Below are 10,435 nucleotides of genomic sequence, written 5' to 3'. Positions count from 1 at the left end.
ATGTGGAGAATGGCACAACACTCTGAGCACAAGATGATTTTTTTTGAAATTGAGAAATGAGTTCTCGACCGGGTATTGAGCCTACAACTGAATACAGCGAAAAAGACTCAATAACGGAAAACAAAAAGGTAAACAACCTGAACACATCGAGACACACTCGGAATGACTCAAAGCAAGAATCGAGACAAACAAAACAAAAGACATGACAGACAGACGTGCTACAAAGACAGGAGACCTCTCAGTGCACGAGGAGCCAGTTTCTCCGGGTATTATTTCCCACCCATTCTCATTTGTGGTTCTCACATCACTCGGCCCTCAGGCTCTGTTTTTCTGAAAAAGCCCTTTTCTCACTTTTTCTCTCAATGCACATCTCTCTATTCTTTAATCTCTTATTTTTTATCCCTCCCTTGGGTGGTTGATGGATGAACAAGAAATTGCGGGCTCTTGCCCCTAGCATGCTGCTAGATCCTTCTTCTTCTACGCGCAGCTGGTGAGTTCCTCCCACAGAGGGGTTGTGCTACAACTGGGTGTGTAGCGAATCTGCAGCTGACATCAGTTAACGATGCTCTGCCGGGGAGTTTGGACGCGATCAGATATGTCCAGATGAGGAAGTGGAACATCTTGATCCATTCCAGTTTGGTGCTTCACACTTGGCTTGATACCTCGTTGCTTAGAGGATGCGAGAGCTTTTCGGCCCTTTTGTTGTCGCCTTCAGTTGTGCCTTTTCTGGCAGGTAGAGTGCCCTTCTTGGCAAGTATTGGTGCCCTTTCTGGCAAGTATGTTAACAATGGGAAAAAGACAGAACACCTGACTCAACTGTGCTCCTAGTTCATCATTTCGACCATTTTTTGTTTTTGGCTTTCTACTAAAACAATTTTGACTAAAATGAGAGTTAGATTAACATGCTTGTTCAATTTTCTTATTTAAAATCATGCAAGTCAGGCTATGAGCACTGAAAATTTTCCTTTTTTGGGTCCAAGAAATGGTCCAGTTTTGAAAAATGGAATACTTTTCGAGAAGATTAGTCAACCTCAGTAAAAATTCTCAAAAACTATTTCGCAAACGGCCACTGTTGAACGAGCACGGAACCTACTCTTGAGATGCACAACCTCAGATCCGAAGAAAAATTGTCCCTTTCCTGAAGGACACTGCATGGCAACGGAAAGTTGCCCCTTGTTTGAATGGCACCGCAGCGCATTGTAGTCAGTCCTCAGAGTAACGAACACAACCAAATCCTCAGATACAGAGAAGACAAAGATGACCAGAACCATCGCATGGACACAGTCGAATTTGAAGTGTTTTTTTGCTGGAGTTCAGAACGAAGTTGCCTACGTATCCCAAAGATGGGAATCAAGCCTTACATAGTTCGGGGTTAAGGTACACTCGGGTATTAACCTCTCCATTTGTTTTCAATTCTTTTTCTTCTTTTCAATTCTTTTCATTTGTTTTCAATTCTTTTTCTTCTTTTCTTCTTTTTTTTTTTTTCATTTTTCATCCTTTCTTCATTTTTCTCTTTGTATTTTTCTCTTTTTCTCTTCTTTTTTTTTCTCCTTTTTTTTTTCTTGCTCTAACTTTTGCCTGGGTCGCCCTTCCGGGTTTTCGGCCCAACGAGCCTCTCAAGGGTAAAAGCGTAGCTTTGTCTATGTCAAATGGTTTTGAGATCTCGAAGTCATCTGAATCCAGGAGAATGGCTGTTGTTCGCTAACGATGCAAGAGTCCATCCAATGGGGAGCTGAATTTGCCCTTAGTGTTGTGGATAGGAACTTAGTTTTTCTTCAGCAATACTTTCTTCTTTCCCCCCTCTGGGATTTGGCATTCTTGCCGACCTTCTTTGATTTGTGGAATGATCCATCTTCGGCTGTTCGAGCACATTTGAAATTCTTTGCCCCAAGTTCCGGGGGGTGCTTCTGATCTAGCTTTGCAAGCTTCTTTTGATGACATCTGGTCTTCTTGATCTAACTTTCTTGCCTCTTGTTCGAGGGCTGCTTTGAATCTGGCCACACAGGCCTCACGTTGTAGTTGACCATTGAACATTCTGAATTTAAGTCCAAGGTTTGACAATGAGGGGTCAAGTCATGAGGCTGAGAGCGATCCTAGGCTGCACAATCTCAAGAGCGATTCCACACAGGTCTTCGCAGGATCGCGCAAAGCATTTTTTTTTTTTTTGAAATCTTTTAAGAAAGCGACAAATCGCTCGCGCTGAAGACAGTGCGGAACCAATCTGGATCAAGTCAGCATCCTTCTTAGTACTCACATTAACAAGCATGATCTCGATCATTAAGGGCTTGGCATGCCTCTCTTTCTCTCAATTGATCAAATTTTGCAAAACCCGAGGAATTCATTCCTCTTCGTTTTTATCACAATGTTTCGAAAAAAGTTTTGAAAAACTTAGGTCGATGCAACGAATTCAAGGCACAGAAAAGACACAGCTTCTGGTCAAATACTGCCATCTCATTTAGAATTTCTGGCACAACTGGCACACGGCAGAAGCAAACACAAGAGTGTGAAAATCACTGCTGTTCTATTCAGATCTATTGGCGTAACTGGCTCCACAGCAGAAATAGACTCAAAAAGAAAGCAAAAAGACAAACACAAAACAAAAAAGTGATGTCCGAGGTAACACCCCCAAAATCACCAAACTTCAACAAAACAGGACTGACTCGGCACAACAAGACAGACCCGACTGACTCAGTAAGAAAAGACTGACTCTATACAAAACAACAAGATTGACTCAATACCCAAGTTAAAAAGCACAAAAACTAGTGTTTGCATATTGCTCAGAACAGTGCGTGCCATTCCCACGTCTGGAGTTAATCGAGCGCCACCCGCAGCTGGTTCATCCCCCGATCACATGGTCACATTATCCCCCAAGTTCACCGATCCAGCGCCGATAGACTTTGCAGGACCTGACACAACGATGACCTTCTTATCAATCAGATCTTGTATTTCATGGTGAAGGTGAAGACACATGTCAGTGTCATGGCCAGCTTGTTGATGAAAAACACAGTACTTCGCCGGGTTGTGGGAGAGAGGAAGTTTATTCAGTAATGGCCGCAGCTCCAGGGGCTTCAGATGCCCCTTTTCGATCAACACCCTCAGGGCCGTTGACAGAGACATGTCCAGTGAGGTGAACACCCTCTGGCCCCGAGGTGGGTATTTGGCAGGTTGTGAGCTGGTTGTGTTAGATGTACTGGTGAAAGGGTCGGTAGGTGCTAACTTTTGATGATCTCTTCCGAGTATAGGATTGAAGCTGACAGGATCGTTTCTGGTACAACATTCCTTGTCTCGGCTTGCCCCTTGATTCAGACTGCCCTCAACTCGAATGGCAAAAGTATCATCCACAGTTTTTGCGATCATTGCGAGCACTTGCTGTTTGTTCAATCCCTCAGCTTTCAAAGCCTCAACAGCCCACTGAAGGTGTTCATGGGGACCAATGCTTTCCCCTACCTTGTTCTTTCCACCTGCTTCCCCTTTGCCAAGGGTTTGGCTTTCTTCAACTGCAGTCAGTCCCAAGATTGGGGAGCCTTTTGTCATGAAATTCCTGGTATGTGGTGTGGTCGATGACCGAGCCAATGCCCCGGAGGCCAGATCTGTCACAGTTTCCTGAAGATCTTCGATCATTCTCTTCAGCTCAGAAGTAGTAGGTTCACGGGTTTGAGATGATTGGGGTCCAGGTGCATCCATCATGCATAAGTCCATGCTTTCTGGGATGAACACCTCAGGCTTGGGTAGATGGGCTGGGGTGATGTATATGCTAGGGTCGAAGGTGGATAGTAGTGTATGGATAAGGTTGAGGTGGGGAGGTGACGAGTCAGTACTAACCTGAGGTCCTTTGGGTGGAGCTAGGGTCTCTTCATCAATAAGATCCTGAATCTTATGACGGAGGCAGATGCAACGGTTCGTATCATGACCGTGCTGTTGATGATAGGCATAGTATTTAGCTGGGTCATATCTTGGTGGAAGAGGATTTGGAAGGGGTTGGGGTTCTAGGAGTTCTAGGTGCCCTTCTTCTCGCAGCTTTTTCAAAGCTTGAGAGAGACTCATGTAAAGAGGATGGAATTTTCGGGCTTGGGGCCGATTTGAAGCGGCGGTTCTTTGGTCATTGAGGGAAGTGGTGATAGAGTCTACTTCTGAGCATTTCACAGCTGCACTACCATCAGTAGTAGCATTGGAACTGCGAGCAACATTTCTCTTCAACAGCTCATTATCTTCTGCAAAGATCCCTTGTCGGATGGCATCCTCGATTTGAACCCCCATTCCATGAAGGTCTGGAAAAGTAAACAGTGGTAGTACGATCATTTTCTGTAATAACATGCCATGTAAATTCCGAACAATCATCCTGATCTGATCTTTGTCGAAACGCCTTATAGTCATCATTGACGCCTTTGTTCTCTATCTCGTCACGAATTCCGAGAAACCCTCCTTTGGTTCTTGGCAGGTGACTTCGAGATCACGAGTTGTGACCTCGATCTGTGTATTGTAGGAGTATTGAGCAATAAAGGCCTCAGCCAGCTCTTCCCAGTTCCATTTCACGGACTCCTCCAATTTCGCATACCAGATTGCGGCTATCTCAGACATGGTTCGGCCAAAGAGAGACAACTTCTGAGCTGTGGTCAAACCCATTGGCCTCAAGATATTAGAAAACAGGTGGAGGTGCACCCTTGGGTCTCCAGAGCCGTCGAAGCGGTCGATATGCGGCATTTTGAATCGGTCCGGCAGAGTCACGGCCGAATTGGTATACCCATCCTCAATGTCCGGAATGGACTTCACACCCTGAGATTTCTTAAATAACTTTTCAAGCTTGCTTACTTTTAGTGCCGTGGGTTCCACCTCGAACTCAAAGGGAGAATCTGGTAGGTTGATCTGTGCCTTGGATAGCTGAGGTGGGATCGAGGGCGAAGCTGGCCCTGTTGGAATGTCCGTATCTTCCTAGACATTTGTTGTCTCCTCGGGTGCTGGAACTCCCGGTGGGGGAGGGGCTTGGTGCGAAGCAGATGCTCCGATTTGCTGTTGCAGCCTGGCAATTAACTCTACCTGTTGGGCCACTACTTCTGCTTGACGTGCAGCCACTTCTGCCTGGCGGGCAGCATCCTGTTGCATAGCCTGCATGGTTTCTTGGAGCTGACGCATCATGTCCTCCATATTAGCTAAAAACTGCGGATTTTACTGGATAGTTTTGTATTCCCTCTCTGAAGTGGAAGCAGATATCTCAGCCCCAACTGAGCACAGGTGAGGTGGATAATGATCGTTGAGCTGGACACTGTTGAACTGGTGATCTGTGCCTGACTGGCCTTTTTACCCTGCCTCTGGCGAAGGAACACTGATTTGCCCTTGAACTGAATCTCTGACCTGACAAAGTCTATCAATACAAGTCCGTTGTACCTGGGGGATATTGGAACCTTCTGAAGCTATGATTCCAGGACTACCCTAGCAAAAGAGAAAATAGAGAGCATCTCAGCCTGATTTCACTAGAACAGATACGAGCACAACTGAATGACTGCACTCCTTGATGAATTCTGCCCCAAAATTCTGTCTGTGAACTGATACCCTCAGGTAAAACTGATTCCCAAAATACTGAACTGGTGCCCGCAGGCTTGATACCCAGACTTGCAAGCTGTTACATGCATTCCTGTAGGGACACACCCTAAAAGCACATAGCAAGCAAGTGAGAGTCAAAACACCCCTATGGAGGGGTAGGGTTTCCCTGTCCTATTTTGTCAGGAGCTAGGGTTTCATTACGCACACAGCGGTTTCAAGCAACCTAAACTCGGGTAAGCAACCTGTCCTAGCTTAGAATGGTCACTATGGATTCCGAATATGCACTAGGTCGAATGGTCAAAAAGGGTGCCCCAGTAAAACCGGGGTTCGTGTTCCCGTCGTGGCAGAGCCCGCAACCGGTCAGCCTTATGGCACACTTCGCAAAGCGAGCCTCCGGCAAACCGTTCAGGAATAGCATACGGCAAACACAGTGTCCTAAGCGCACCAATGCAAATGCAATGCAAAAAAAAACATAAGTGTAGTCAAAACAAGATATCATGAGTTTGAGTCAAGTTCTCTAAATCCCCAGCAGAGTCGCCAGAAAGTGTAAGCGTCCCCGAACGTCCCAGGAGGAAAATCTCCCCCGTTTTGTTCATTAGGCTCACTACAGTTCAGGACTCAAAGTCACGGTCCAGTATCTAATCTCGCAGAGTGCAATGCAAGACCGATGAATCATCAAAGAATCCAAATCCGGCAAATCATTTTTGAAAACAGATTTTTTTGAAAGAAGTGCCAAACATGGACTACTTTGCCAGATACAGAGTTGCCACCTAAATATTTTATTTTGGAAAATTTAGAAAACCCTGACTCGTTGCCTAAGGCCACGCGTCCGTCATCACCAAAGTTGCCTCGGCTCGGGAACTTGGGTACGATTGGGGAAGGTCACTTCGTGAGCACCCCCGCTCGCCCGATCAAAGATCGGCCTCTACTAACCATGATATCGGGTTTTGAAAACATTATGCATTCTTATTCCGGTTATTAGCCTAGATTTACTATGTGATGCGCACAGCATATAAATATAGACTGGATCGCCTAAATTGGAACAACACATCTCATGTTTATTTATTTTGAAAATGGTTTGATGGTGCTACCCGCAAGTAGGCTAAGACATGGATTTGCCATCCTTAGGTGGGCTTAGAAAACAAGATGATTCGTCACTCTCAAGTGGGCTTAAAACTCACAATTGATGAATTGTTCCAATCCAAATAACCCAACCTTCACCCACAGACATTCAGGCAGTTATATCACATAAGCAATTAGCCTCATGGTAAGCATGCTATCATGGCAGTCACTCACACACATGCAAGGATGTTAAAACATAAACACTTACCGAGTACTCCAAGCTAAAACAAAAGCTATGTTAGAAATTCATGCATGATCCTAACTATACAGAAATGCCTAATGCAACACATGCAGGAATGCAATTACAATAGGCTTGGCTATTCTAAACATAGCATATGAAATGCAACGGATAACATGTATTCAACTCGGAATTGAAATACAAATGCAGTTAGTATGATGCGCCGAGCCCGGTGCATGCAAGACAGATGAATGGATGCAAACATGCGAGCATAAGTATGCTAATTGAAACATGCCCTAATCTAACCATCATAAGTCGATAAATAAAATGGAGAAAGACGTGGGGTTGGAAGACATACATCACACACACGCACACTTATTACAATTGTGCCCTCGCTCGGAGGGTCCGAAAGAATAATACAGTCCGAATAATAATTACAGTCCGAATGGATAATTACATATAACAAAACCCTAATTAAATAACAATTTAACTAGGAAAGCAAGTAAATAGCGTGCAAGTTATAAAATGGACTGCCTCAGCTCCGTTCCGTATGATGAATGATGCATGCTTGAGTTCCCTGGTGCGGAAATCCATTGCGATGCCCCAATTCGCCTCTGCTTGCAAGTAATGTCGGAATGTCGTGCAAGGCTTTAGAAAGCTGCTGATTTCTAATTTGCTGCAACAGAGAGCAAGAAAGGGGCACAGCAAAGTATTTTCACATATGTATGCATGACTACTCTTCAGGAAGTGTAGTCCTCGATCTTCGTGCCACCAATCACGCATCTCAATGCATGATGGCTGAGGAGTCGAATTGCACGACTCGATGTGATATGAATGCACATGAAAACACAACAAGACCTATGCTCCATCATGGGTAATCCGGAATGTCGGCGACCAGGAATTGAGACACGTTCCGTCACTCGGAGTACGAAACGTCCCTCGTTTCCCGTGCTTGGAGTAACTCATATCCCAAACATGATGCAAATGAGATGGCATACACAATGCAACTAACATACAACCTAGCATACACAATGCTATGAACCGAAACGGCATACACAATGCTCTAACATGCAACTTAGCATACGCAATGCTATGAAATGGCATACACAATGTTCTAACATGCAACCTAGCATACGCAATGCTATAGACTGAAATGGCATACACAATGCAGGATGTACTTACAACAACATGAGTGGACCTCAGCCACACTCACATCAGTGGCCATTAGATGAAAATGAGACAACCGAAATGCGTACACACATGCACGCAAACCGAGGACCGAACCTAAGGCATAAAATACCACTCTACCAAGGCATGACAAAGGATGCAAGATGTCATTCAAACATGTAAATTTCAGCACTGAAACATGATGCTAAATGGTCCCGAAACATAGAAATATGGCACCCGATGCATGGAATAAGCCCCGAAACTCAAAACTAGGCACATGCATTGAACCACAAGCGCACAAAGCAAGCATTATTTGATCATGAAACATAAAGACAGAGCCAAGGCAGCCCCAAAATATGCACATTTCTGGTTTAAAGCATGGCCAAAAGATGCTAACATGATGGACTAACATAGCATGCAACATTGGCTAACAAGCATGGTTTACATGGCATGTATATGAAACAAATGAGAACTCATCAAACCAGCCAAAAATAGTGAATAAAACATGCCAAAATATGCCTAAATAATCACTAAAATGCAGCCAATGCATGCAAAAATGAGGGGCTTCTTTGGAGGGCCTTGCAAGGGGTTGTTAAGCACATACAAGATAGACACTTAGCATGGCAAAACCAACTCTGGAAATCAAATATGACAGCCCTAAAACTCACCAAATTGGCTCTGAAATGGGTCTAGGAAACATGCAAAGAAATGCTCCTTTGAAAGGCCTTGGATGGGATTGCTCTACACATGCATTGTAGACATAAAATATGGCCAAAAGGGCCTTGGACAGCACCAAGGCAGACCTTAAAACTCACAGAATGAGGCCTGAAACAAGACTTCAATGGATGCAAAATAGGATCCCTTTGGAAGGCCCAAAAGACCACCAAACAAGACAAGGAGAGAGGGGGTCACCCCCCTCTAATTTTGGCCCTCAAAAATATATCTAAGCCACTGAAAATCCATTGGATTTTAGTGGCTAAGAGGCCAAACTATGGCCAATGCAAGTGCTCTAATGCATAGCTTTAATCATGAAGAGATGATGCATGCATAGGCGGAAGATGACCCCAAACAGAAATGGGACCTTAACCAAACTTGAAGAGAATTTCAAAACAAGACTTTTTCCTGTTTATAGAAAATCTCGAAAATGCTCAAAAGTAAGGCTAAAATAGGATGCAAAAATAGCCCTAAAAGAGAGATTGAACAAACAAGGAAGTAAATGACTTCAAACAGTAAAGTTTCCTTAAAAAAAGTTGAAGAGGAGCTCAAAATAAGCCACTTTACAGTTTATATCAAATCTCTAAAGTGCTCACAAGTAAGACTAAGATATGATGCAAAATAGGCTTACAAAGAGGGGTAAAGCATGCAAGGGTGTAGGAAGCCTCAAAAAGAAAAGTGTCCTTATACAATCTTCAAGAGGAGCTCAGAATATGACACTTTTCAGTTTATGATAAAGTCCATAAATGCTTTCAAGTATGAAAAAAATATGGAGCAAAATGAAGACCAAAAAAGGGAAAGAGTATGTTACCCTTGTAGCCAAGAACTCCAGCAGCAAAAGGGGTCCAAACTCTGAGCTAAAACCAGATTTTGGAGCTCAAAATGATCCTCAAAGAACCTCAGCCCAATGGTAGTTGAGTTTGATCACGGGTGCTTAGGCAAAGGAGAGGTATATCTCCAAGTATAGCTCTTGCTATGCACACCAAGGCAAGAGAAGGAGAGAGAGGCTGAGATTTGGGTCTGGAAGTTGTAGAGAGAGAGACTTTTTTAGAGTGAGAAGCTCCCAAGCTTCTCCAAGAAGTTTTTTGTTTTTTTGAAAAATGCGAGATATATCATCATATATAGCAAAAAGGAGAGTTGGCTTGAAAATATCTGATGATAGGACAGCTGGGGGTTGTGGAAGACAGCTGGAGGAAAAATATCTATCAATTTTGAGCTTTCTAGGCATAAGTGGTCGGCCGGCCACCTTTCCTGGTCGGCCTGCTACTTTTCCTGGTCGGCCGACCACTTTTTCAGGAGAGGGTGGTCGGCCAGCCACCTTTTCGGGTCGGCCAGCTAGTTTAGGAAAATTCTGCTTTCCAGGTCCAACTTAAAATGGCCATAACTCCTTCATGTGAACTCCTTTTCAGGTCATTCTTGTGTTCAAATTGAATCCCCGGAAGTTAGCTTTCCAATGGAACCAGCCTTGCACTAAAATTCCTCTTGTGCAAAAAGTTATGCCTGTTTTTGTGAATCCGCGCAGATTCGGTCCAACCGGATTCATGCCGAACTTCTCCCAAACTAGTTTTCTTCTCTCCTTTCCTCTTTTCTTCAACTCCAAACCCCTAAACAAAGTGTTTTGAAAGATATTTCAAATATTTCATCTTTCTTTCGTTCATTTCCACTTTGTCCTTGCTCGGTTTACCGAAAAGCGCAACATTTGACAAAATGCGAGCC

The sequence above is a fragment of the Camellia sinensis genome, chromosome 9 (genome assembly GCF_055761805.1).
Source record: "Camellia sinensis isolate YWXY chromosome 9, ASM5576180v1, whole genome shotgun sequence".
Classification (NCBI taxonomy): Eukaryota; Viridiplantae; Streptophyta; class Magnoliopsida; order Ericales; family Theaceae; genus Camellia; species Camellia sinensis.
Note: the sequence above shows the minus strand (reverse complement) of the source record.